A 23,877-nucleotide genomic window follows, 5' to 3' on the forward strand; every position below is an offset into this window, starting at 1 on the left:
GTTTTAGACTCTCTACCATTTCCAAAATTTTTGAATGCTCAGTTAAAATGGTGTATATGGGGCTCACCAATAAGACCTCACTGTGAAAATGTATTGCGGATATAAAGGAAAAAACAAATACCCGCCTTCCTCTATGTATCCGCTCGAAAAACTTTTCGGAAAAACGGCGAATAATCGATCAGTTTTGGTCTCCTCGGCCGTTTTCTGTCCTCTGAACTTAATTATCTACGCAGATGAACTCACTTGAGGTCATAAACGTGTAAAATATATCACAGACATATTTTGTAATTGAGGTAAAAGGTTTTCAGTATTAAAAAAAATTCTCAAATTTTGTGATTGTTTGACTGAGCATTGTCTGAAAACGCGTCAATGGATACCACCCTGTAAAGATACCCTACATTTTATGGTTTTTCTTTAATAAAAGCGAAAAATTCAAGCGGCTGGAAATAGTGAATAGTATATATGGGTTTAACCTTGCAACAGTTAAACACCCGAAAATTTGCTTTCCCCGATTCCGCTCCGGTAATTTTAGTGTCAAAAATAGAAAGCGCTCTTGTGTGTAATTGTTGAAAATCTCGAGTTAACGCAAAACTTCATACATCGCAATAAAATCCATTTCAAGAAACAGATGATTACTAAAGAAGAAAAGTGAGTACCTTACGGTCATGGTAAAATCGCGGTGAGGTGGCGCCAATGGTCGCCCAGATAGAATTGGAAGGTTGTGCTATGATTTTGAAGTGATTGCCAGGGAAAAATTTACCAAGAGTTGTTTCCTTACTGCTAAACTCCTAATTCGAATATGTATTATCAACAATTAAGAACAATTAAGTCGTCTGAAGTAAGCAATCGCCCAGAAGAAATCAGCTTTAGCCAATTGGAGCGCTAGGTTACACACCTCAATAGTGCTTAGCCAGAAGTTTCTTCAAATTGGTTGGGATTTTTTAATGCATCCGCCGCATAGTTCAGACTTGATGATAAATGAACATTACAAAGTTCAAGCAAAAGTTTGGCCTGATGACGAGTTTCCGCATTCTTTCCCTTTGGTATAATGAGGTATTGTGACATGCAGCGTACGTTGTGTCCTATTCAAAGTAATCCACACCAAATGTAATACATTTTTCATAAGCACATTTTGGAATGGTTTTCAGCCCCTTCAGCGGATTTTGTTTTATATTTTCGATCGACAGGAAACGGGTTGCCCGAAGCGGTAATTTCAGTTTGGGAACAGGAAAAAAAGACGGAGCCAAATCTTGAGAATACGGTGTAATTGATCGATTTCCGTTTTCGACGGATGTTCTCGCTCAAACACCTCAATTCGGCCAAATGGGACTTCTTATTGAACGTCTCCGGAACAAATTTTTAATGCAGCCAACCAAAATGATCGAAAAAGGAGCATCACTTTTATTTTTGAGCGGCTTTGCCTTTATACGAGGTGTGTTCAAAAAGTATCACGAATCGTAACTGACAGTTTTCTTCGATTTCAGGGGCGTGGTGCATCATGAGTTCTTGCCACAGGGAAGAACGGTCAATAAGGAATATTACCTGCAAGTTATGCGCAATTTGCGCGAAGCAATCCGCCAGAAACGCCCGGATTTGTGGAAGAACAAAAATTGGCTTTTGCACCACGATAACGCCCCTGCTCACACATCGTTGCTTGGGCGCGACTTTTTGGCCAAAAACAACACACTAATGATGCCGCGGCCCAGATCTGGCCCCCTGTGACTTTTTCTTGTTTCCTAAACTGAAGAGGCCCATGAAAGGACGACGTTACGCTTCTCTTGACGAGATAAAGACGGCATCGAAGGAGGAGCTGAAGAAGATAAAAAAAAAATGATTTTTTGAAGTGCTTCGAAAATTGGAAAAACCGTTGGCACAAGTGTATAATATCTCATGGGGATTACTTTGAAGGGGACAAAATAGATATTCATGAATAAATAAATAATTTTTGAACACACCTCGTATTTTTGGTTTCGACTCGTTCTTTTCTTTCCATTTCGATGACTGTTGACTTGTTTGTACGTCAAACTCATCTCTCACTGAATTTGGGATCGGAATTCGCACGATCAAGCTTGTCCAAAGAGATTTGTGTTTGGTACACTTTTTAAAAGAAATTTAGCTTTATCGGGAAAAGTCGAGTCGAACGCGTTTTATACCAAAAATATGCACCAAAACCATTCGAATGAACTCGCGAAAGATGTCCAGCTCTCTTGGCATCCATCTAACACTTGCTGACGATTTTCAAAGCTTTGTATCACTCGTGAGCTTTTGTTTTGATCCAACTGAATCATCGTAAGCCTTCTCCAACATAAGCAACGATTTCGCACGCGAATTTCTATTTGAAATACAAAATTTGAGAGAAATTATTTGTTTGATATTTTTATTCATTGTAAAATTAATATAACTTAAGCCAGGTATACATATATAATATATCAACTCATTAAAGCCAGGGCCACGCTCTCTCTCTGATCCCAGTACCAATTTAGCGTTTTATATCTTAATTTAGTGCTTATATTAGTATATTTTCAGTAGTTGGCGTTTTACGGGCGTGGCAGCGGTTCGATTACTCCCATCTACTCATATTTTTTTCACCCTTGAAGGGAACTATATTAAATAAAATTATAAAAATAAATACGATTTCCCAGTATGCGTCTAATTTTTTCTAAAGTGTTGCCACTTAAAACCGATAGCACGAGCTTAAACACAAAATTAGTGTTAAAGAGAAAGCAAATCATTTGCGACAAATACAAGTAATTTCCATGTATTGTGAGTATTCAGCGAATTCATTTCGATATTTATGGGTTATATGCTAATTTTGAGTGGTGACTAGTGTGCGCTCACTACTTATGAAATTATTGCGGTAAATTTAGATATTAATCAGGCGGCGTACAAAGTGAATTGCTGTCAGTGCATAACTGTGAGCGTGTTTGCAGCAACTCATTAGTGGTTGATGTGTGTGCAACATATTTGTCATCAAAATAAACAGTAAACAGCGTTTCCACACACACACACACACACACACACACACACATGCGCAGATACACAAATATACCGTGCGTATTTACATGCCTTTGGGTGAGCGCACAAATACACCTTTACTACTAGGCATACACATACATATGTAAATGCGATTGGATTAGCAGTGAATTGCCGACCGCATTTCCCGCTCAATGACTTACACGCACACAAACAAACAAATATTTGCCCATGTGTTTCAAGTGGGGGCGAGCGTGTGAGCGCTAGGCTTACGTGGGTGGCAGCACTGCCAACGTGCTGCTGACGAGCGACGAGTGGCGATTGACGAGCATTGCACTCGAATTGCATGCATCGCGGTCACATTACCGCTAGCTGTCAACCAATGTTGCCACACACCAATACACACACACACATACACATGTATATATGTGCTCGTATTTACCGTTGACAGCACGAAGCCGAACTGGCATTGCTGGTTTAGGCCGCAAATAGAAGCTGACGCTTGTTGGCTGCAGTTAGCCTGCTGCCAAACACCGTTATTTGACGGCTTGGTTGCCTGACGATTTGACGGATTTCCAAGTGTGTAATTAATTAAATTTTCGCATTGCGCAATGGCGAATCTGAAATGCGAAATGTGAAATGCAAATGGATATTAATTAAAATGCCAATTAAAATTTTTTTTATCCAAAAATATATTTTCAAAGCGCACATTTTTATGGCTGCGCATTAACAAAGCGCACTATCGAGCGTTTGGCTGTGAAAGGAGCGCAAAAACAAGGCAGAAGGCAGCTAGTGCCGCTGCTCAGCGCCTAAGCGTATGCAAGGCTCGTGTGCGGGCAAGGCGAACGGCCAACAAAAAATGCTAATTACACAGGCAATCATCATCACCAACAACGCCAATAGCACAGCTAATAAAAACAACAACAACAATAACCCCAACAACAACAAAAAAGCTCTGCTGCCACTACTCTGGCTGCCAACATCATTAGTGTTACCGCTATTTGGGGCGTGAGCGAGTGGCGGCGACAAAAGACGCGCCATGGTTGTTGCATGTAGACTCTGCTGCAGGCAGTCGGCAGCCAGCAGCCTGCAGTCGGCGGCAAATGCAAGTTACCGTGAAATATTGTACGGCTTTGGCATTGATGGCATTGCTGACTGGCGGCGGTGGCTGGTTGCAAGGCTGCTTCTGCTGCTGCTGCTGCAAGTGACTGCCACCCGCACTCATTTTCTCTGCTCATGTTGCCGCATGCAACCAATCATTTGCCATTTGCAGGCCGCATGTTGAAATTGCAAGCTTTTTGCTGCCACGCTCATTTGAATGCGCCTTTTGTTTTGTTGTTTCTGTTTTTTTTGCTTTGCGCTGGCCATAAAATATATAAAAAATTTGCATTAAAAGCGCGAGCGCCTAAAAATATGCTAAAAAGCAATGTGGCTGTGAAAAATGCACTAAAGGTGTTGAAAAGAGTTGGCGGTCGAGTGAATCGCCTGCGGCTAAGCCTTTTGAAAATCGAGCCTAAAAAATTAAAATGTCTGACTAAAATATACAAAGAAGCCGTGCAAAAAATTAAAAGCTTGAGTGGTGTGGTTGGCCGTAAGCGCATACCAATTTATGTGCGGAGACTGATTGAAGCGTTGCATTTGAAAAAGCGCTTTGTAAATTATTTTAAAAAATATCAGATTTTTTTTTTTTTATTTTTTAACTATATGTTGCATTTATAGTTTATAAATAACTTAAAAATTTAAAAGAAAATATTCAGCTGATAAACGCCATTATATGAGAAATTCTCTCATACAAAGTAACCAAATTAGCTTCTCCCTACACAGTATTATTCTCTTCCAATTGGGCCCATTATGTACGTCCTATGAAAGCTTGGTTTTGGTTATCTTATGCTTATATTGACCGCGCTTTATCGATCGTTACCTATTGGCGGATTTAGTCATGTGGAGAATTTCACGTAAGTGACGAAAGTTCTCCGAGCGCCATTCACTTGGAAATGACCAGAAACGATTCTCTTAAAAGCAAGCTCAAACAGCTCACGATTTCAGATCTTAGACCAAGTATCCTCTGGGTAGCCAAACAACTTCCGATTAAAGGCGAAATATCCCTCACCAGGGTTGTGCGCTGGGTTTGGGACCACCACGTAAAAACACACACCCAATGAAAAGAAAACAAAAAAGCGTCGGATGAGAGACCATTCAATACCAAACAAGGCGACTCCTATTGTGCAAATTCTTCAATCTACTCCTGAAGGTACAGTCTTCTACAAGACTAAAGGATAAGACGAAATATCTCCTGTCATCAAAGAAAACAGTCATCGCACTCGCGTCTTGATTTCTACGTCACCTTTGACAGTCATTAATTCGAGGTTGTAGATAATTTCGCCTATATTGGAACCAGTAGGGTATATTTATACATATTTCAAGAATACACAGTGACATTTTTGAGAAAAAAGTGATACATTTTTGAGTTATACGATATCTTCGACGTCGCTAAAAAGGGTCTCCACTGATGGATATAAGAAGATGATCGGAATCACCCATACTCGCATGGTTTAAATGCAACTACAGCTTAAGTACATACAAGCGAACTGTTCCTAAACTTGGATTTAAAGCTAAAGCCACCATGATATTCTTAAAAAAAACCGAATGACAAAAGATAAGTTTGGAGTAAAATTATATAAATAATAACTTCTGTTCACTGTGTTAACAAGATTTGGGCTGGTTTCTTAATCGAAATCACTTTGAGTTGCACTTTTGTCTTACTTTGAACTGGTGATCGAGGATTGACTCGCAAACACATATAGCCCATGCAGAAAACTATGTTTTAATTATTCAGCCAACCATTTTCAACGCCTGAACGCCTCTTACGTATACGACACCAAACTTTGACTTGACATCATTTACCTCATCAACATTAAGTGGATCACTCCCAGTCTTAGTATACCTCAATAATTTCTTTTTATATATTCGCCTTTCCGAAACTAGGACTAAAACGCCTTGGAGTTCGAAACTCCGCAGAGGTGAACTACAGGGAATATAAAAAAATATTTTTTATGAATTAACATACTTGGGTTTCCGAAGAGTTTACAAATTAGGTGAAGAGTCACAGAACCAAACAATCATAATATCTATTTCTACCATTCTTGCAACTGCGACTGCTTTTGTTCAAGTCGAATACTGACACCGTGATAACCCGAAAGTATAATTTTTTAGTTTTTTTTAATTACCCCTGAACCATTACTTTTTGTTATAGAATTATTACACGCCTTTATATTAACACCATCAACGATCTCTAGAATTCATACTGGTCAACACAGTGTAAAAATCTAACAAATTGCGAATGACTTTTTTATTGCAAGCGATAAATTTAAAAACGTGTTCATTTAAATACCGAACACTATAAAAACTATCACGACTTCGAACTAATATGTAAACGATCGTAACTCCATATTTTTTATGGCGTGATTTTTATGAAATTTCCCATTTAACAAATGATTTATAGACTATTTGCTATATTTATTGTCACATGAGAGGGTTATAGAGTGGCACTTTAATGGCCTTAAAATAAAAATAATAACACGAAGAAACATTAACCCTCACAAATAATGAAATTTCCATACAAGAACTTAAACGCCCTCAACGAAAAGACGACGAGAGAGCACCCTTTTAATGACGAACATTGCAAAGCATTAATGATTACGATTTAAGGCATGCACCTAGAGCTGGAGTAAAGACTAACATCAATGAAGTCTAAGAAGTGCGACGGCTGGAACAAGGACTGGGACGAGTAGGTTGTGGGATTCGTGGTGAGAGAGAGGCTCTAGCTAGCAAATTGCTTGGTGACTTTAATGTCAGGGTGGGCAAAGAAGGCTTTTTTGGCCCAGCGGACGTTAAGTCCAGTCTTTATGATGAAACATCCCCAATTGGGTTGAGGCTGATCGACTTCGCCGGGCCCGAAATATGGTAATATGTATTACCAGATTACAGCATAGGAAAATTAATCAAGCTACCTGGCTGTCTCCGGATCGAAAAGCCACCACGGCTACCTTGGCTAGGTCATGTTGTCCGGGTGCAGAAGAACACTCCAGCCTTAAAGGTTTTCGATTCAGTATCCGCTCGTGGAAGTTGAAGAAGAGAAAACCCACTTTCCGTTGGAAAGACCAGGTGGAAAAGGACCTGGCTATACTTGGAATCTCCAATTTGCGCCAAACACCGAAAAGGTAGAACGACTGGCGCGCTGTTGCTGAAGAAGAGTATTACATACCATTTATATAAATAAGTTTTCATGAATCCCCCTTAAAGCCTCAACATTACACGATGCAAAGGCATCTTACCGTTCACCTCAAGAATCACCAAGCACGACCAATATGCCATGGTCAACGCAATGTTCACCAAAAATGCCACTTTTATTGTAGCTTAAATATGAAAATCTGAAAATCCGCTTGCCAGTCTAGCAGTTTTACTGTTCTTATCCACCATTTAAATGCGTCGTCTTTTTGACTTTTTTCCAACATTTGGTACCTTACTGCCACTTTCATTGCACCTCGGCGGTATAATTCGCTGTATGGCAATGAAGAATGAATTGCCAGCAGTTTTATTGACCTCCCGCACACAATAATAAACCAGCTAACGAACACTCGACACACACACACACACACACATGCATGCATGCATGCATGGACCTGCGGTTCAACACTCGCTTAACAATTTTTACGAACACACACATACACACACTTGCAACCGCGCAATGCAACTATTGGACGCTGCGGCTTTTAAACATTTGCCACAGATTTTTTCTCGCCGCTTAACCGATTCTGGTTGCATGCGCGCTGTTTGCTTGTTGCTGCCACCATATGTTTTTTGTTGTTTTTGCTTTTTTTTACCTTTTTTTTTATTTTTTTTTTAAACATTTTTTTGCATTTTTGCCGTCACTGTTATTGCCTCGTTACGCGTATTTGCCATTTTAAGCATTCGCCTGCGGCAGTCCATGCAGCACCAATGTGGCCGTCTCAGTGGCAGCGACAGCGACATCCAGAATGCGTCGCTGGCAATGGCAGTGACAGTGTTGTAAAAGTCTTTAACGAGCCAGCACTTAATTTTTCTGTACCCCAGCGCCGCCTCCCCTCCCCCCTGTCACATATACCTCGCCTGTTATAGCGCTGCTGCACAGTCGTTTGTGCTTGCGGCAAGATCACCGAAGCGCGCCATGCAACACGCATACTTGTCGCAGTCGACCCGCTCCGGCAGCCTTTCCACTCCGTTCGTTCTCGTTTATTTTCTTTAAAATTTTGGTTATATAGTTTTTTATGCGCTTTTGACTTAAAAATTATTGCGCGACTTTAATGTGCTGAGATTTTACGCAGGAAAAATGCTGTAATTAAAGAAAATGTTGTAGAGTTAGTTAAGCGTGGCGGCAGAGTGTGTGTTTGGTGGCGTAAGCGTCTCGCAGTAAAATGTTAACGCAAGCTCAGTGATGTTAATGTCTTCTGGTTTGACTTTCAGCAAGTTAATGTCGCCTTTTTATTAGCTCATAGCAAAAGTATAAAATTGCCGTAACTTTTTTGATGGTAGCCAGTATATTACTACAATTGTTCTGATAAAAATTTAATATTATATAAATTGGCTTTATTTTTGAGGAATTTAAGTTAGTGGGGGATATATTTATAGAAATATTCTCAAATTGTGCATTATTACTTTGACCAAGTAAGTCATAGTATATGCGTGATTCATCTGTAATACTCTTCAGAAAACACTGAAAGAAGAAATAGCTGTAATTTCAAGGTGAAAAATTATGCATTTGAAACTATTCCTAAAGCTTTGAGGATGGAATTATGTGTAGAAGCTTACGAAAGTGAGAAAATTTCTCTGAGCCCCATTCGCTTGGAAGTGGCCAGAAACGATTCTTTAGACAAAGTATCTTCTGGGTAGCCTAAGAACATCCGTTTGAAGATGAGCTAAAGTGAAAATGCCAACCATCTCAACCTCTCCACGGTTATGCGATGGGTTTGGGACTCGCTACGTAAAAAACACCTCCCATGAAAAAAAAAATAACAGCCTCGCATGATAGAGCCCCTTTTGACGACGACCACGACAAAAGCTTTAAAGATTACGATATAAGGGCATACGCCTGGAATATGCGGTTCCTTAATTCGGAATGTGCCGCTGCCCAACTGTCTACTTTAGAGTAAAACTTGACATCACCGCCGTAAAAGAACTGCGATGGACGGGACATGGACTGAGGCGAGTAGGGACCTTGTGGCATTTACTACACTAGTCATATAAAGGAGCGCAAGTTTGGTGTGGGATTCGTGGTGGGAGAGAGACTTCGTGGCCGAGTACTGTCATTCTCCCCGGTGGATGAACGTCTAGCCATAATCCGCATCAAAGCGAAGTTCTTCAACATATCGCTGATTTGCGTCCACGCTCCTACAGACAAAGATGTCTTCTATGAAAGCTTGGAACGCACCTATGAGATAGGTCTCTCTCCCGCCACGATATCAAAATCGTACTTGGCGACTTTAACGCCAGGGTGCGCAAAGAAGGTATCTTTTGCACAACGGTCGGTGAAATTAGCCTTCATGATGAAACATCCCAAATGGGTTGAGGCTGATCGATTTCGCCGGGGCCCGAAAGTATCTGTAGTACTAGATTTCAGCATAGGAAAATTCATCAAGCTATCTGTCTGCCTCCGGACCGAAAAGCCACCAACCAGATCGGAAGCTCTTATTACTTTATTAATATTTATTTGGTTGAAGCCTGGGTTGGTAATCGAGGTTATCGTCTCCTATTTGTCCGGAGGTGACACACTCCAGATGTCACTGGCGCGATAATACCAAATCATTAAAAACGACTACGTGGATGAAAGTTAATTGCAAACCACCTCGAAAATGGGGAGTGTCGCTTGTGGGTCGAAGGAAATTTCTTCCACGAAAGCTTTTGAAAATACCGCTCTGATCCTCAACAACGGATGGTAAGCGAGTCGGCAGAAGCCGGTAGATTGGAAATTTAGGTAGATCTAAGGTGCGAGGCAGAATAGACAGCATCAGTAGAGGAATTTCTGCCAGAATCATGCAGATTCAGTGATCTCAGCAAATGTTAAAAGTTAAAGGTATAGCAGTAAGTAAGTAAAAAGCAGTCGACGGCAACAAAAAAACTGAAGTCGGGTCGTAGCATTGCAGCAAATCTATAGAATGCAACGGAGGTAGGCAGACTGATCAAGAATCTAATCAGTATGCCAACAGACTTGGCAATACGGACGGTAAAACTGCGAATAGGAATGAGTCTCTACCTTCTCAAATCGCCGGAGCCACACGAAGCGTATCCTTCCTCGTTGGGAAACCGCGTACTGGAGCGATGTCAACATTCGTTAATCTCTTTAAAAATCGATGTGCATGCCCATAGTGTAGAAGCTTCCGATGAATGGAAGAAGGATGTCTAAGCATAAGTCTAAAATTGTTTCCATAAAGACCGGATAATTTGAAGCCGAGAAGATTCATGTAATTGAGCGAATCCGTTACTTGTTTACAATAATTTCATGCGTTCATAATTTCGCTACAGTTTCCTTAAAGGAAATACAATATAATAGACCCATGCCGTGTAAATAAACATGCATACAAAAGCAAAGTGGGCTACGCTCCGAAAATGTCGAGCGCACATATGAGCAAGCGATTTGCAACGCAGAGAAGGGTGAGCTCCCTCCGTCGCACGGCAGCACGAGCAAATAATTTTTGGGGTCGCTTGCCTCGAGTAGTAAATATTTGCAATGCAACAAGAACAACAAGCAGCAACGACAAACAGAGCAATGGCAATATAATGCCGCAATGACTTGATGCATTCTCGACACACGCATGAGTGAGCGGCTGAATGAGTGAGCCCAGTGCATGCGCATGGCTGAGTGAGTTTCGGAGTGCAGCGGCATGGCAGTGCCCGCCGCCAGGCAATAGTAGGCGACCTTGTCCTTATGCCAAACTGCCACACAACTCCAGCTACATTTAGCATGTTGCACAACAGAGAGCATGGCAGAGTGGCGCACAGTGTGGCAGAGCACTGCATTGGTTGGTTCGTTGGCTGGCTGATGATGTTGCAGCTATGGAATTGAAAGCATCCAGAAGTGGTTTTACGCAAAGCTGAGGCACTGAAAATAAAAAATTCAACAGAGGAATGTTTAAAATTGTAGCAAATACAGCCAAAAAAAGAAATTAAAACGAAAAAATAATAAAAAATGGAAACAAGAAAAAATTGCATATGTATACAACAAATAGTGGTGTGCAACAACTCTTAAAAATTCAACGAATTTTGCGGTGCTTATCACGCGTGCCAGCAAGTGTGTGAGTGTGTTTGTGTGTATGTGTGCCGTTATACCCTTTCTAGTGAGGCTTACATGAACGTCAGTGCCGTAGAGTCGAGTAACCCCGCCACTTTTGGCAGGCACGCATATTCCAAGGCTTTTCTGTATATTTGAGTGTGTGTACCAAATAAATATGTATGTATGTATGTTTGGCATAACCACAGTTGTAGTTGGCAATGCCAGCGCGCGTTAGTGCAGCAGCGTTTGAGTATTTCATGCTCAAAGTAAGTTGAAGTGTTTGTTTCAGTTTTGCTCTCTGCGTTCAGTTTTCTTTTTGTTTTTCCATTTTTCTGAATGAATTTGCAACTTGTTTGCCAAAAAGGAAAATGCTTGCGAATGTTGGTAAATAACAATTTCATTGTTAGCACGCATTTGCCTCTGCAGCTGCTTCTTTCTCTGCGTCTGCCCTCAAATGAGTGTGTGCTCAAATATGTCTGTGTATGTGTTTGTGTAGAAGCTTTGCTAGATTTGGAAAAATATTTGCTCAAAAGTCTGTATAGAAAATGGAATTGGAAGGAAATCAAAATATTTTCGGTATTTTTGCATAAAACATTAAGACACGCCAGCATCCAGCGGTACTGCGCACATATGGAAAACTAAAAGAAAGCTTTCAGTAGTAAATTAAATTTCGAGTAGTGTGTAGAATACAAATTTAAGCTATTTCGGAACATTTTTTTTATAAATTTATCATTAGTAGCTTCGAAGCTTTCGCCACTTGCCTCATTACTACGAGGGCCACTATCGCTGAGACCGTTGAAGATAAGCAATATTCATCTATTTTTACTAAAACGAAAATAGTTTACAGAAAAATTCTTAACTTCCTAATAACAAAAACAGTTTTTCGTACAAGAACTTGATTGTGATCCTTTAATTTGTATGCCAACTATATGCTATGGTCATCCGATCTGAATAAGTTTCTTGTATGTTGTATCGCTGATTTGGATAATAATCCATGCCAAATTTCGTGAAGATATCTTATCAAAGTACAAAAGTTTTCCTTACAAGGACTTGAGTTTCATCGTTCAGTTTGTACAGCAGCTATATGTTATAGTTGTCGGATATCTGCAGTTCCAGCAAATAAGCAGCTTCTTGAAAAGAAAATTACTTGTGCAAAATTTCAGATCGATATCTTGAAAACAGAGGGACTGTTTGGCGTATGTAAAGAGAGACAGATAGACCCGTCTAATTTGGCTCAGATGATGACGCTAATCAATTACGTATACACTTTGTATGTTTGACATTTCTTTCTGTAAGTATGTACGTTACAAACATCAGGATATACACTATTCAAAAATATAAAAAATTTAATTCCGATAACTTAGAATTTTAAAGCGGATATCCTTGAAAGTGGTCACTCACTATCAGTTAAGGCTTGTCTTTGTAATAAAAAAAATAAAAAAACGATTGAAGATGGATTTATTCTCCCTTTATTGATGGAGCGTCTCGAATCGATCATAACCTTATGATTTTATCCAATTCACCTGAAAGCCTTAAGACTTGAGATGATACCATGGAATTCCATTTTTTAGCAGCATTGAATGAATGTCCTTTAGATACTATTTCTCGGTTCAGTGCATGTCCTAAACTCACGCAAGACTCAGGTGTCCCGTAGTATTCTCAAGAAGATTCAAAATTTCGAATTTTATTTCAAGTTCCAGGTGTCATGATAATCCGCCTTGGCCAGATAAAGATGCAAAGTGCTGTCTCGAAACCGGTAGACAGACACACGGCGCTCAAGCTAGTATCGCTTCCCTAGTTAAACGACCTTCTGAAGGAGATTGCACTTTGAGGAAAAAAGTGTACTGGTACCATAATGATAGAGAACACTGCAGCGATCTGGAAGTTTCAAACTAGAGTTTGAGTTAGTCTTAAATACTGATGAGAACTTCTCTGGTTGCGCAGTGAATAAAGTTTTATGAATTGAGACACACACAAAGTCTAACGTAGCCTTTAGATTAGGTTAGTCTGGTAGACCTACGCATAGCCAGTTTTCGTTTCCTTTGCGACACCAGATGTAGTTCAGTTACTAGATCCATGAGGAAAAGTCATCCTTTCGGACTCCTGCGCTTGACGAGGATTTCAACGGACACTCTGACCTCACTATCGGTACCATCTCCAGCGTATCTTACCCTGGGTACTCCACATGCTTACAGCGTAGTCTTGCCAATGTGGGACAAGTGTTCTGGTTCCCTGCTCCAGACATTTCTTGGAGTCTCAGTGACCAGTTAGTATTCCGATCATGTTCCTACAGTCTCGAGTACCCAAAAGAAATTGTATGTACTTCTCAACTCCAGTAAAGTTGCTTGCTTCCACTGCTGCCCTGCTTCTCAAAACATTTCTGGCCAATATGCGATGTGAGGTTACTGCGTTGAGTGTTGCTTGGCTGCTTGCCTCTCTACGTAGATGTCATCTCTGAAATTGCCTGCAGGTGTATTACAGACCAACTCCGCGGCTTTCGCAATAGCAAAGACCTCTGCATGAGATATACTGCAGTGGTCCGGCAACTTAAAAGGTTGCCTCATGGCGAACTCTGAACAATACATTTCAACACCATCTCCATCGTCCATTTTCGAGCCATCTTTTTCTATGTTTCCCTGTTGAAAAGTGGATCCCTGTAGTCGGGTAGTCCTGTAGTTTTGCCTGCAGGCAATAGTCCTTGCCCCGATTTTGCTGGCCGGATTTCAGCGAAGAGCCGCCGTTGGAGTTGTTTTTAAAGATCTCGTCATGCACAGTGCAGCGAGCCTCTCAACCCCAGCGTAGAGCAAAATTGGTTTTACAATAGCTGTGTAGCAGCAGCTCATGAGAAGAGGGATATGAGCCTACAGATTGTGCCGAGTATCTGCTTACACGCATATAAAGCAGTGGTAGCCTTTCTCACTCTTTCTTCCACAGCAATTTCTGTCCAAGACTTCTTGAGAGAGGGTTGTGTCTCATTTTGCGGTGCCCAATTGTGAACTCTATTGAGTGCTATTAATACTAATGCAGACACCTCTCTTACCACCACCACCTCACCTCTACAGACTTCCTTGCTATTCTAGCGTCATTCCATTCTGCTTGTTTCCTTGTATAGTAGGATCAACACCTATTGACTGGATACTATTCAGAATAGATTTCGTATAGACGTTGTTGAATACTCCAGGAATGCTGTAAGAGCATATTGCTTTTATTGAAGAGCACTGCTACAGCACAAGAAACCACAAACTAATTTTTATTATTAGATCAAATATTATTAGGAAAAGTTGCCTACTTGATTTCATTAACATATCTTACCGAAGGGTCGATATTTTCTATATAAAGCCAAAGGAATGAGTTGTGATCTACTTATACGCTATCTTGAAAACTTAAGGTCTGACTTCGATTATTTTTAGTTAAGAAGTGATATACCTTCAAGGCACTATTTGTGCTAACTTTTATGCCAATATCTGAGTTGGTATTTTAGTAATGTAAAGAAAAAAAATCATCGAAAATTGAATATTGTGTAATATGAAAAGTAGGCCTGGTCTTAGTACGATTTCACTAATTATTAAACTGGAAGATAGTTATAGATAGTTATGATATGTTAATTTTGGTCGAGTAGATAGGCCGAAGATATGAGATTGGACCTAAAAGAGGGGCGAGAGGTGCCATGACTTACTTCAGTTTTTGTACCAAGTTACATGTAGATTCAATCTATACCCTCTTTTACATTAAAATTTAGTGCTTCTTCTGTTTTTTTCTTCAAAAATTATAGTATCTGTTTGAAACCAATGGCGGGCCACTGTTTGTGAATGCATTAAAATGTCGAGAAACTTCTAAGTTCCGTCATATGCATATAGTATATTTAAAAACAGTTGCATAACCCGCTCATATGTAGTAGTTAAACTTCTTTCACTTCCGGCAAAGTTAAAATGACATGACAGCCACCGGTTCCGCTTCAACGTCAGCGATTTCATTGTGGTACAACCCCATGGTGGAAAAACAAAATTCCTCTCCCTTCCTTTCGTTGCTCAATACACATGTATACCGACTTCTATGCCATTATGTTTCGACACTGAAATCATTTCGTCGTTTTCGCCTAAGTATGACTTAAGTGCATTTGCACTCTATTCTACTCTATTCATAGAAATGAGAAGGAAATTGAGCACCTCGCATGCAGCCACTCATTCTTTGCGAGTTAATAACAAGTGCTAATGTATATTTGTGCACTTCCAATGCGCTGTTGTGTGTGGTTTGGTATTCTTCGCAGAAATCTCATTTTCAAGCACAATAACGGTAATAATAATAATGCACTTTTATTGTTGTGTTACTCCACTTTTCCGTGGCATTGTCGGCAACGTCTTGTCGGCAAAGGGTTTCTGTGTTAGGTTGCTTAGCTATTATGTCTCACTTTCCTTTCTTCAAAATGTTGCATTTTTCTGATTGGATACTTTATAGCATCCGCTGCACTTTTGTGATCTCACGACCGCCATTATATGCTCTCATTATCATGTTTTTCCGGCTAAGAATCCAGTCGAAAGTAACTCTGGTTGATTTCGTTGTTAAAAAATGGTTTGAATAATGGCTAAATCGTCATTGAAGACTCGGTCTCTCTTTAGCGAAGATAAGTATTTTTCTCGTTACTTTGAAGTTCTTGTCTTGAAAGGAAAATTTCAGATCGAAACAAAAGTCCTCCTTGCTTGCATAGAATCCTATTGGTTAAGGCCTCACCAGACGAAGAGGTGAAGTAGTTGCAACTTTAGACTCTTAAAAACTTATGAAATTTAAATTGACGTCTCTAGCTGAAATACGGTAAGCTTATGATCGGCCAGCCCGAATTGTGAAACCCTTTATATTCTTTCTTTCCTGTGTAATGCTGGTACACACTTCCTCTTAGGGTAATTGCAAGTAACAATTGAAATAGTTTTAGCCTGTCAGTGGTTGTCGTTTGTAAACAAAGTCATTACTCTGATTTTTATATGGAATTTCAATGCTTCGCTGGATTTTCATATTTGCGAAATTGTTTGCTTTTTATGCGAAGGGTGGATGTTCGAAAGCATGTGCAAATTGTACTACTTAACAAATAGTATGTTCTGTTGATATTTCGAAATTTATATACATGGAGGATGGAGTCATGTACAGAAGTTCGCGCAAGTGAGGAAAGTTCTCTTATTGTTCTCTATTCTTGGGAGTGGCCAGGAACGATTATTTTTTAATAGAGATCAAGCAGCTTACGACTTCCGGCCTTAGACCAAGTATCATCTGGAATGGGAGTTGTATGAGATATACGACGACATTGACATAGTTCAGAGAGTTAAAGACAGCGGCTACGCTCGCTAGGCCACGTTTTCCGAATGAATGAAAACGCTCCAGTTCTGAAAGTATTCGACGTGTATCCGCCGGGAGAAGCAGAGGAAAAGAAAGACCTCCACTCCGTTGGAAAGCCCAGGTGGATAAGGACCTGTCTTCGATTGGAATCTCCAATTGGCGCCACATTGCGAAAAGAAGCAAGCGCTGTCTACGCCAATAAAGAAGAAGAAAAAGATTGGTTTGTATATTAAAAGTAGTAAAAAAGAGACTTTCTCGAAGTTTAAGGCTTGAAATCGTAGAATAAGGAATAGAGTTTGAAAATGACTCGAATCGCTTCACATTCATTAAGATTAAATTAAAATTAGTCGTATTAGATTATTGTACTGCTGGAGGATTCACTCCGATGCAAGGGAATCGGAATAGTTCAAAAGGATCAGAAGAGGTACTCATATTACAGTGTCTAGTCAGAATACCCACAATTGCGATGTGATGAACTTTCACTAAGAGTAAGTTGCTCAGAGGACCTCTAAGGGCCAGCAGGATCCCGCAGTTGCACAAGTTCTGGTTTTTGACCAGCACTTGTAGAGCTCGCTGGGAGTCCAAAGGCCCAAAGCAATAACACAAAAGGATTTCGTCGTGGTTTGATACCCGATAGTCTCATTTAGAACAAAAAAGCTTGATGCTTTTGGTAACTAGGTCACGTTTGAAAAGAGAGTTGATGGTGAGCTCTCGTCATAAGACTGTAACTTCGTACCCTTCCTCTAAATTTCGATCCAGCTGTGGGAAAGCTCATTACATAACTCTAAAGGCTTCAACCCGTTCACATACTCCGCGCAGTTGTGTGAGCAGAGAAGAAACTGAGTCTAATTATTGTAGAATTTCAGTGTGTTTCTGACCGGGGATCCTCAAATACCCAGCTGGCCTCAACATATCTTTGATACCTTGTCGATTAGCAGCTAAAACAATTCTTTCGTAGGGATCGTCCATTACTGTGCTACGAGATCACTTTTTAAAACCTCGAGGGTCCTTTCAGAACAAGTAATGAAAAAATCTCTAAAAATTAGGTTTACGGCTTGAAAAACATTACCAGCTTAAATAAGATCCACATAACTTGCTAATCATATCAAAATAACAACAATAAATAAGAAATAAATCCAACAAGAAGGTCAAATACCCAAATAACTCCGCTGTAGGCAGACAATACTCCCGACAATAAAATTCCAAAGAAAATATTATAAATGCTTCATCAAAAGTAACATATTTATTCCTGGCTTACCACTCCTCACTCTACCCATATGTACCGTTATACGACAATACAATATATGTATGTATATGTGCCTCAACTGGAACACACATCTGTCCTCCATCACATATTATAGTATATGTACCGTTATGATAGACATTTGTCATAAATGATAATTTATCAAATCGCACACAGGACGCATCACTCAAAAGACGCACACCGAAAAATGCCAAAACTACAACAATAAAAGTGACATGCGAAATAAGTTGGTAGGGAAACTTCGACGTCGCGAAGAGTTTGACTGACACCAGATGTAGCCATCGTATTAGAAACTGCAGAAGAGTTAGAGACAGACGGGTTAGCAGACAACGCAGAAGTAACGCACGAAGGAAAAGTAAGAAAAAACAATTTTTCGTCAATCTGCTATTTGCGATAAGTTGCGCCAGCTACACTAAAGAGGTGACCCAGTAAGAAAGGCTGGACGGGAAAAATATATTGACGTTTTATGACAGTGAAAAATCTAAGAATAGACAACAGCAGAGGTCAAAAATTATTTCATTTCAATCTACTAATGCTGTCCAGAGTGATACAGGGCCACAGTTTACACTGAACAGGACAGAAAAAAAAAAAAAAATAGAAATCAATTCACTTTGAAACCCAAACAGCAGATTGGAACTCTACTCGACTTTACTAGTTTCCTTAAAAATCTCTCTTTCTTTACCCTCCACTTTTCCTATTGGACGCATATTGCCTTTCACAATTTACGCGTCCGTGTGCGCTCACAAAACATGATAAGCACTAAACTGTGGAGCGTGCAAATGTCAAAAATGTTGCCAATGGTGTTGACAATTTGATTGCAATGTGGTAACCCTGAACGCACGCAACACTGTGCTTTTGATGTCATCTATTAGTTATAGTGGTGTGCGTGCGTGCGTGTGTGTGTCTGCGCGGCGATGAGTTGATGATGTGCTCGTGTCAGTGAAATGTCATTTGCTTAGTCGCGTCACAGGGCGCGGTGAAGAACGTATTGCTGCGGGCGAAATCAATTTTTCAGCATTAACTGACAGTCGAAAGCTGCAGAAAGCTCGCTGCTGCTGCTGCCTTTGCGATGTATGCACAATTTTTTTGTATTGAGAATGAAATGTGGAAGATTATTTATTTACATAGAAAAGGGGTTCTGTTCTGAGAAAGAAGTGTTTCACGGAGGTTTGGAAGGCCGCTACGCTCATCGCACATTACTTGGCCGAGATCGGAGTACAATTTTGTTCTTAACCGACGAGTAAAAAATAGAGATTATAAGCTTTATCTTAGATTAGCTGAGAATATAAATAAATTGAGACTTACATTGCGACCTCAGGTCTATAGTGCTTTACTTTCTTAGAAACAGATTCATAAGAGGATAATCTGATAAATTCCAGTATTCGGTTGGGCGCAACAAGTATTGATATGATATGCTTCCTATTCGCATATATAGACTCAAGGACCTTAGTCATGCCTCTGTAGATTGCTGTGTAGTCTAACATCATGTGCTGGGGAGTCTCCGGCTTTATATTTCAAAACCGAGAACTTTATTTTACTGTTTTACTTGTACCATTTTTAATGTTTAGAAGTTCTATTTTAGTTAGGGATAGCCTAGTTTTATCGACGCAATGGAATTTTCTTACATAACTGATTCGCATATAAAAAGATCCATATCAACGGAGAGCTGATGCGAGAAACAGCCTTTATAGATAATTTTTTCATAACAAAACATCGTTGGAATTTCTATACTTCAAAAATCATTTGGTGGATTATAAGGTAGACAGATAAGAAAATCTGGAAGATCGAGTAGGGTTCCAATGTAGTACTTGGGTTTCATCAAGCTCCCGAAGTTTCCGACCAGTCCATATCGATGTACATATGCGACATAGCGATCTCCTGATGGAGTACAATTCCTCTCCAATAGGCCAAACGTAGGCACTTCTGGCCGATTGCTTCCTTCAGACCGTCCAATTTTTAAAGGTAAAATATATTTTGGTCGCAGGATAGCAGCTCGTAATAGACGATTTCCTGACAATTTTATCAAACTTATTTCAAAACCGTCAATCCTGGTTACCGCTTAGTTACCGTCTGCGCCGTATCACCACATTTCAACCAAATTTTCGCTAGTCGTTGTCGAAAGTGATCTGCTTTTCATCACCAGTAACCATCCTCTTAAGAAATGGATCGATTTTGCATTCGTAGATGGATTTGATATCTTTCTAAGGTCATAACTCTAATGCGATGTACAGTTTGCTGAAGTCATAATCGAAAAAATACTGGTTCATTAGTCAGCTTAATGTCGATTTGGCTCTAAATGGCTGTAAAAAACACACAACACAATAAATAATGCATGTGCAATAAGTAGAACTGTCAAAGGTCTCAGTAAGCTAACTGTAACTAGTCTAGAAAGTGTTTTTATGGAAAAGAGCGATAAAAATCTCGTAAACCTTGGATCGACAATATCTGACTAATGATTCTTCATATGGTAAACCACAGTGGATACTTTCGGTTGAACTGCCTTTGAACGTACCATACTGCTGCTTGTAAATACTGATAGCGAGACACCATTTCTGATAAAATATTCCGAGTTATTTCCTCTCGTGTAATTATGTACATGCAAATACTGATGCAACAGAATTTAAGCCATAATCCCTTATTCCCCAAATAACACAATCCTCCTTCCCACACCACACATTTCCGATGAAAATTATGGCTATTTGTTGTTGTCATAAGCAACAACAGCAACATGCAACCAACACTCGGATGGGAATGGCTTCGGTCGTAGATAGAGCCACACATACCGACACGAATGTGAAATCATATTTTTGCCACCACATTTCCATATTTTATTTGCGCACGTCAAAATTTTTATGTTCAATCCCACACCGCGCGCGGTTGTATCGGGAATATTTCGCATTCGCTTCGTTATTATTCGCAATTTCGTGCTGTTTCGTGACATTTCATGCCATTTACCGTTACGCCATGTTTGCTCATTTGCCCATCGCATTTGCCGATGAATTATTGTGCAATCTTTTGCGTTTTCATCAAACCTCGCGGGTGTCCTAACTGTTTTTTGGTTTCTCGCCGTTTTGTTTTTTATCTTTACTTGTTTTGCTCGACTGCCGATTTATACAATACAATCGGCGCTCATCAAACGCGGCGTAACAAAGCAACAGCAGCGCTAAGAACGCAAAGCAAAATGAAGTAAAAAGAGTAGCGAAATTTGTGGAAGCTTGTAAAAAATGTGGAAATTTTATTTCCAAATACCGGAGAATTATGATGGCCGCGGCCGCGTGAGCGTTCAATGGCAGCGACACGCACTTGACTGCGCCTGGCAGTACCCTGTGGAGCGCCATATTCCGCTATGCTGTGCGGTGCGGTGCTAAGTGTATCTGTCCTCACTGGCTCTGGCACGTAATGACAATGCCAACAGTTGAACTGATTGAAGTGTCGTTTGTCATACACAGCGGGGGTGTGGTGGCGGGCAGATTATGAGTACTATAGCAGATAACTCAAACAATGATTGCAATAGAATTGGAATGACTTTACAACACAAAGGATGGAGTTTTATGTATATTTCTATAGGCGGATTAGAGTTGTAAATAAGTCTGTCTTAGCTTGGAACGATGAGGTTTGCTCGGAATTTTTATGTGGCATATTTGCGACTATTTCTCTCTCTCTCCCAGTCTATTATTTACTCCTACTATATAGAAAATTTTAGCTTCGATTCATTTTCGAACCCGTTATTGTTTTTCATGAAAGGCAGCTTCTTTACAAAGAATTATAAGTTAAGACAAGTCTTGCCGAAAACTGTACTTATTGTTAATGATTTAAGTAAGGGTAGTATTTAAATGATGATTGAAGCTCTTTAAGCAAATCAAGCCTTTCGTTTAACAAACAGCAAAAAAATGGAAGTCTAAAGGTATTCGACAATCTAACGCTAAGTCACACGATATGCACGAGATCCAAAGCGGAATCCATCTTTATTTTGTGCATGAGAATAAACTTTGCTATGATTTCCTTATGTCCTGTAGCTAACACCTATAATAGTTTCAAAAGCATCTCCTGTCTGATCCACTACTATCAAAAACTAAAGCTGCTTATGTCTTTATGGTCGATCCCACAAACCCACGGCAGTGATTTATTCATTCAGATATTGAAGATTTTAAAAGTCGATGTAGAGAAGATCTCCTTCATCGTCTTCGCACAACAGTTGTTAAAAGATTAGCTTTATAGCCAATCCTCTTGGAAATAGTATGTTGCTGTTTAAAAAAAATTATTAATGAACATTAGTATCTTAGTAAATTTCCGTAACAGCTGAATATCCAGAACTCACACTGAGCTAAACCAGGCGAATACGATGGTTACAGCCCGACATTTGTTGAAAATTTGGCGAAAAACTCGTGCAGAATCAATGCAGTATGGGTTAGATTAGGTTAGAGGGCTGATCCAGAGATATCGCAAGTGAACTGCTATATGTAGTCCTTTGTGAAGCCATAGAAAAGAAGAACTCCTGTGTTCGAAATTATAAATTAGCAAAACCCTAATAATGTAGCGCACAAGTGTTTAACTTTCATTCCCGCCAGTTCGGTGGGATATCTGAAGATACGCGCTTCCCAAGAGTTTAAGTCTTGACCTCCCAAACCCGGGACAGTCAAGAACGAAGTGTTGAGTTGTTTCCACCTCAACTTCTTCCATACAGCTTCTGAAAATCTCGTCTGCTAGGATTTGCAGCCTTACCGCGTGGACGCCCATAGAGCAATGGCATATTAAAAGCCCGCCAACTATAGGGAAGCAAGCCTTACTGAGGGCTAAAAGATCACTAGATATCTTGCCTTCCATACTGGCCCAAAAGGTTTTTGCGACAACACATGTTCTGATGGTAGCCCAGCTATTTAGTAGTAGAACACAAGAGGATACTTGAACACCGATCCGCTTCCATTCGACCGACAGCGGTTCTAGCTCATCAGTTTTACACTTTCCTGTGATTCCTTCGTGGCCTGCCACAAATACCAGTCTTACCACAAAGACACTTAATGCTATTGATAGCAAGGTTGACACTCCTTGACTAGCCCAGAATGCAGTGTTAATGAGTTCAAGGCTAGTATCGCCGCTTTGCTATCTAAGTAGATGAACACTTGTCTAAAGGAGGCTGCACTCTTGAGTAATAAATCTTCTGCTACTTTAATGACTGCTACCTTGGCCAGGAAATCTGAAGCTGGAGTTGATACGGAGCCCCTGACAGTAAACCCCTTAAATTAACCTTCCTTCCAAGATTTTAGCCATATATAAAGAAACTTACTGCCTCTCTCCTCCAATGGCTTTTTCCCACCCACAATTTCCTCGCCGGGCAGAGAAGGAACCACCAGAGTTCGGTTTGGTGACTCCATGATTCAAGTGATCCGGTTTGAAGTCAAAGTGAATGAAGATTTTCGAGTGCTTAGACACGTGTTCTTTTAGGTACCCAGTTCCCCTGAGTTTGATAGCAACTTTCGCAGCCAAATATCTTCCGACAATGTTTACTGGCAATATTTGCAAGATGACGTTAAGTTCTATGGTTGTAGTGGACTTTAGTGCACCACACATGCTGATGAACGCCCCTTCACTGACGTTAACGCGGCGTTGTTTTTTGAAAAATATTTAGTGATTTTGGAACCAATCATAGTTTCACTTTCTTTAGACCAAAATAATATTTCAAACTGGGTTTCACTGATCCTTCCGGTATTCCAACGTTGCCAATAAGACCTCTGACTGCCAATCCTCGTTTTCAGGCACCATATCCTTTATTTTATTGACGTGTGACGTGACGTGACACAGAAAAAAATATTTTAAAATTAAAAAGTCTTACTATTTATTGCCCACAGTTACTACCAAAGCACTTAAGAATATCTGAGACCCTATAAAATATATTTACATATTTATTATAAGTGATCACTGTAACAAGCTTAGCTGTTTTAAACATGTCCGTCTCTCCGTCTGTCTGCTTATACGTAAACTAATCCTTCGGTTTTTGAGATATCGCTCTGAA

The 23,877-nt window shown here is 40.0% G+C and overlaps 1 protein-coding gene across 1 annotated transcript in view; it reads right to left on the bottom strand.

Moving 5' to 3' along the window:
* Nucleotides 1-23,877, bottom strand: part of LOC105225696 (furin-like protease 2) — a 725,052-nt gene that overhangs the window by 414,638 nt on the left and 286,537 nt on the right. The gene's annotated exons all lie outside the window — the stretch shown is intronic.

This window comes from Bactrocera dorsalis, chromosome 4 (genome assembly GCF_023373825.1).
Source record: "Bactrocera dorsalis isolate Fly_Bdor chromosome 4, ASM2337382v1, whole genome shotgun sequence".
Lineage (NCBI taxonomy): Eukaryota > Metazoa > Arthropoda > Insecta > Diptera > Tephritidae > Bactrocera > Bactrocera dorsalis.